Source organism: Tenrec ecaudatus, chromosome 10 (assembly GCF_050624435.1).
Source record: "Tenrec ecaudatus isolate mTenEca1 chromosome 10, mTenEca1.hap1, whole genome shotgun sequence".
NCBI lineage: Eukaryota > Metazoa > Chordata > Mammalia > Afrosoricida > Tenrecidae > Tenrec > Tenrec ecaudatus.
Window position 1 is genome coordinate 72,441,742 of NC_134539.1, and position 6,000 is coordinate 72,447,741.

Genomic DNA, 6,000 nt, shown 5'->3' on the forward strand with positions numbered 1-6,000 from the left:
ATGATCTTCAGCAACATTTTACTTGCCTGTGATACTAATGACATTGTTCTATAATTGGAGCATTCTGTTGGGTTACATTTCTTTGGAATGGGTATAAATAAGAATCTCTTCAAGTCAGTTGCCATGCCTTTCAAATAGCCTGGCAGAGAAATGTGACTGTTTCCAGCGCTTCATCAGCTTGTTGAAACATCTCAATTGGTATTCCATCGATTCCTGGAGCCTTGTTTTTGGCTAATGCATTCAGTGAAGCTTGGATTTCTCCCTTCAGTACCACTGGTTCTTCCTCATATGCTATCTTCTGAAATGGTTGAATGCTGACTAGTTCCTTTTGATACAGTGACTCTTTGTATTCTTTCCATTTTCTATTGATGCATTCTGCAGTGTTCAGTATTTTGTCACTAGAATCTTTCAACATTGCAACTTGATGCTTGAATTATTATTTTTTTTGTTTAAGATATGCGTAGCAATTTCAGACCACTGAGAATCTCAGCCCAGCCAACTTGGTTCACAACCTCACCTTACCTTACCTATCACAAGTATCTATTTTTAAAATCCAAATTTATGAAGTCATGCGTAGTCAGTTCTACCGATCTTGGCTTCTATTGGGTTGTTTCACTGAAATGTTTTGAAATTTTGAATTGTGATTCCTTATTCATTAAAGTTTTAGTTGTGGAAATTATGAATTGAGTGTATGGTCCCCCTAAACTAATTTTATGTTTATTTATACAAGGTGCTGCAAAGGTGTCCCTGGTCAGGGATATATCTTTATATTAGATTTGTTAGCCTGTGGATTCCCAGAGCAGGAGAGGAGGGCTGTTTTGTCTTCCAAATGCATGCAATACAGTTAAGTATTCTCAGGGAATTCCTACCATGATACCATAGTCCTGATGGGGAAAGATACGCCTTCTTATTGGCTCCTTGTGCTCCTTGTGTTTCCTTTCTTGGTATCTCCTTTTATGGAAAATTTGTTATTTATGAGTGTTAGCATTATTTTTGGAGTCTTAGTTCCTTCCCACTTTTGGCAGGATTCCTTCTGACTTATGTGGGTGACTTTTTTTATTATTATTAATCGTTTTGTTAGGGGCTCATACAACTCTTAACACAATCCATACACACATCAATTGTGTAAAGTACATTTGTACATTCATTGCCCTCATCATTCTCAAAACATTTGCTCTCCACTTAAGCCTCTGGCATCAGCTCCTCATTTTCCCCTCCCTCCCCGCTACCCCTTCCCTCATGGACCCTTGATAATTTATAAATTATTATTTTGTTATATCTTGCCCTGTCCGACCTCTCCCTTCACTCACTTTTCTGTTCTCCGTCCCCCAGGGAGACGGTCACATGTAGATCCTTGTAATCAGTTCCCCCTTTCCAACCCACCCTCCCTCTACGCTCCTAGTATCACCACTCACACCACTGGTCCTGAAGGGATAATCCACCCTGGTCCTATGGTCTAGCCAGACTTGCAAGGTAAAATTAGGATCATGATAGTGGGGGGAAGGTAGGGGGAGGAAGCACTTAGGAACTAGAGGGAAGTTGTATTTTTCATCATTGCCACACCACACCCTGTCTGGCTCATCTCCTCCCTGAGACCCCTCTGCAAGGAGAAATCCAGTAGTTTACAAATGGGCTTTGGGTCTCCACTCTGTGCTCCCCCTACTCATTCACTATGGTAAGATTTTTTGTTCTGATGATGCCTGATAACTGATCCCTTTGGCACCTCGTGATCGCACAGGCTGGCGTTCTTCCATGTGGGCTTTCTTGCTTCTGAGCCTTCAAGCCTTTAAGACCCCAGACACTATATCGTTTGATAGCCAGGCACCATCAGCTTTTTTCACCACATTTGCTTATGCACCTGCTTTGTCTTCAGTGGTTGTGTTGGGAAGGTGAGCATCATAGAATGCCAATTTAATAGAAGAAAGTATTCTTGCATTGAGGGAGTACTTGAGTGGCGGCCCAATGTCCTTCTGCTACCTTAATACTAAACCTATAAATATATGCACATAGATCTATTTCCCCATCCTCATATATAAATATATTTGCATATGTACATGTCTTTGTCTAGACCTCTATAAATGCCCTTTGCCTCCCAGGTCTTTCCTCTATTTCCCTTGACTTTCCTTCTGTTCCACTATCATGCTCTGTCCCCACCAGGGTTTCAGCAATTCTTCTTGGTTACATTACCTTTGATCATGGCCTTCCAGGCCGCCCATACCCTGCTTACCACCAATTTGGATCACTTGTTGTTCCCTTTTCCCTGGTTTTGTTAACACCACTTCCTTTCCCCCCACCTCCCCCTCTCCTATGCCCCCCCTGAACTGTCGGTCCCGTTGTTTTCTCCTCCAGATTGTTCACCCAGCCTACCTTATTTAGACAGACCTACAGAGATAATAACATGCACAAAAACAAGACAGAGCAAAACCAAGCAACAATATACAACAAAACAACATCAAACCAATGACAAAAAAAAAAAATGAACAAAACACGACAAGAAAGAAAAGCGTGTAGTTAGTTCAAGGATCGTTTGTTGGCCTTTAGGAGTGTTTTCCAGTCCAGTCTTTTGGGGCACCACGCCGTGGCCCCAAAGTTCACCTCAGAATTCCCTGGGGACCTCACTGCTCCATTCCCTTGCTGTTCTGTTGCAACCCCTTAGTGTTTTGCCTCGATGTGGCGGGGTCAGATTGGGTGCAATTCCCACACTATGTCTCTGGTGTTGTCCTCTGTAAAGCTATGGGTCAGTGAGGGACATCATGTCTCATAGTGGGGCTGGCCATGTGGTCCTCCCTGTGGCCTGGCTGCTCTAATTGGGGTCATCATCCGCAAGGCCTGGTGGACCAGGATGTGCTCCACTCTCTCCTCCTCCCCCTTCATCAGCACTATGTGGGTGAGTTTTTAAATGTTTAAGTATAATAGTTTAAATCTGTAAGTAACAAAAACTGACAACTCCCCTCCAGAGTGGTTCATACTCCTCTGATTTTTCAACGACTTATCAGTACCCTTCCTTCTTATAAGCTTAGTTATGATTTATAATTAGGTTGTATTGGACAGGGTTCTCTAGAGAGACAAACCAGATTGCTAGTAATTATATATAAATATATTTATAAAGATAGATATATAATTCAAGAACTAAACCGTTAAATAATATACAGATAGATAATACAAGAAATTAACAGTTAAATTATAAAGCAGTGAGACACTAGCAATCCTTCACGTTTTGAGAGCTGCCAGTTGCCAGTCCCCTTCTGTAGAGAGAGCTGGGCTACATATACCCAGGCAGCAAACAGCAAGGCAGGTCCCCAACTGTCATCAACTGTCGGTCCCCAGCTCCAGAGATGAACATTCCAATCGTGTGGGCTTAAAGGGACCTCAACTTACAGCGACACAGTCCACAGGCTAGGCATCCCACAGGTAGCGTGCCCCTTTAAACTGAGGCACAGAATAAGCAAGGTGAGGCTCACCGAGCCATTTATCCCTCTGCCCTTCAGTTAATCCTACTTGTGTTTATCGGCCAGGCTGGCACAATAAACTATAGCAAGGTTTATTATATTTCACCAAGTGTTTAAAACTGCTTTATTGTGGGGCTGGAGAGCTCAGGTTATTGATATGCTGCAGAATACCTTCACGTTCTCAAGCATATGTTTCCTGCCATATTTTGAATTTGAAATTTTTGAGTAAGCAGTATGCTGCTGTTGTTTTAAGTGCTATAAGTTGGTGTGAGCTGTGGAGTCTTACTCTCACTGCTGCCTACATCTGCCCTATTCTTCCCTTGTCCCTTCTTGTCATAGCCTTGCTCTAGTCTTCATGAGATTGTTTTGGTTTGGGTTTGAATTTGTTGCATATTTCATAAAACACAAACTCTACAGCCTGGTGACTTGTGACATAGTAGAGGACGTGGGGAATGATATCCTGGCAATTCTATGAAAGACGTTCATGACAGTTTGATGAACCAAAGAGACTTTTTGAGTTAGAAGGAGAATCTTTATAGGCTTTACGGGTTTGTTTTGAAACCACATGCTAAACAAAACGCTTTAGTTGGGCACTTGTTTACTTAATCCACGGATCATTTGTTTAATGTGCTCGACAGTTGCTGATAGCTGCCATCTACCCGGCTCTGATGCACGGTGCCCGTGTATAGTACAGCCAATCCTTGCCTGGTCGAGTGTCCCCCTCACAGTTGCTGGTGTGGCTCCCTTGTAGCAGCCCAGCTGGTGGAGGGGTACGCTTGCTGTGTGCTGTCAAGGGGTCTGACTCACAGCAGCCCCTATGCGGCAGAAGAGCATTGGCCCCTTGGGTTTCCTGAGCAGATGGAGTCCGCGGGGCCTGCAACAACAGGCTCAAGACTGACAGCAGGTATGACGCTGGCACGGGGCCACGGAGTCTTTAAAGGTTAGCATTTTTTGGTTTATTTTGGAGTTTTCTTCTTTGTTGCACGTTCAGCAGTTTGGATTCACCAGCCCCTCTCAGGGAGAGCAAGGCGACTACTTGCCCCTCTTAAATGCACAGTCTCAGAAAACCCGCGGAGCCGCTCACGCCATCCTCCAGGATCTCTGTGCGTTGGCATTGACTTGATGGTGCTAAAAAATCTTCTCATAAGCAGACTGCCACATCTTTCTCTTTTCTTGGGGACTCAGGTGGGTGCCAGCCATTGACCTTCCAGTTGCAGCCACAAGGGCTTCTTAGCTAGACAGTAAACAAAATCCACTGCTGTCCAGTTGAGTCTAGCTCATAGCCCTCCTCTCAGATGGAGCAGAACTACCCCAGAGGGGGTTCAAGGTTGTAAGCTTCATGGCCCCATCTTTCTCCTGCAGCTCAGCCGGTGGGTTCAGACTGCTCACCCTTAGCAGCTGAGCTCTTCACCCAAAATGCCACCAGGGCTCCTTAGCTCCACCATAAACCAGCGGTTCTCAACCTGTGGGTCGCGACCTCTTTGGGAGTCGAACGACCCTTTCACCGGGGTTGCCCGATTCCTAACAGTAGCAAAATTATAGTTTAGGAAGTGGCAAGGAGAAGAATTTTATGGTTGGGGGGTCACCGCAACATGAGGAACTGTCTGCAAGGGTCGCGGCATTAGGAAGGTTGAGAACCGCTGCTAAAACCAAACTCACTGCAAGCAAATCCATTCTGACTCATAATGATCTCTTTTGGATTTCAGAGGCTGCAACTCTTCATGGGCGCAGAAACCTCACTTTTCGACCTTGCTGTGGTTGGTGGGTTCAGACTGCTGGCCCTGCTGAGGGTGAGCAGCTGAACACGTAACTCACTACAGCACCTGTAGGTGCAGCAAATTGAATAGGAGAACCTTCTAGAAGAGTTGAATGTATAAACAAGGAGCTAGCACTTACCACGATGTGTTTTCTGATGACTAGGTATACAGAGGGAAGGTACCTCCGAAGAACCATTAACAGTGGCGGGAGTTGGGTGGGAAAGGATTAGCCAGGTTCTGGTTAAGAGGAATCTCTGCTGCTGGCAATCACAGAAATAAGAAACGGTGATAAAATAATAAAAGTTATATGGTTGCTTAATCCTTAAGATGGCACTATAAACTCACAATTCTTTTGTAGGGAAATATAAAAATAGCTATGATTAAATTGAGGGTGGGGGGAGAAATCACTCAATCCCTGTATTTAGCAGCCTAAGTCTTAAGCCAGGAAAGAAGGCGGGACACTCAACTCTTTTTTTTTTTTAATTTTAACAATTTATTAGGGGCTCATACAATTCTTATCACAGTTCATACATATACATACATCAATTGTATAAAGCACATCTGTACAGTCTTTGCCCTAATCATTTTTTCTCCTCTTTTCTTTTTTTACATTTTATTAGGGACTCATACAACTCTTATCACCATCCATACATATACACACATCAATTGTATAAAGCACATCCATACATTCCCTGCCCCAATCATTCTCAAGGCATTTGCTCTCCACTTAAGCCCCTTGCATCAGGTCCTCTTTTTTTTCCCCCTCCCTCCCCTTTCCCCCCTCCCTCATGTGC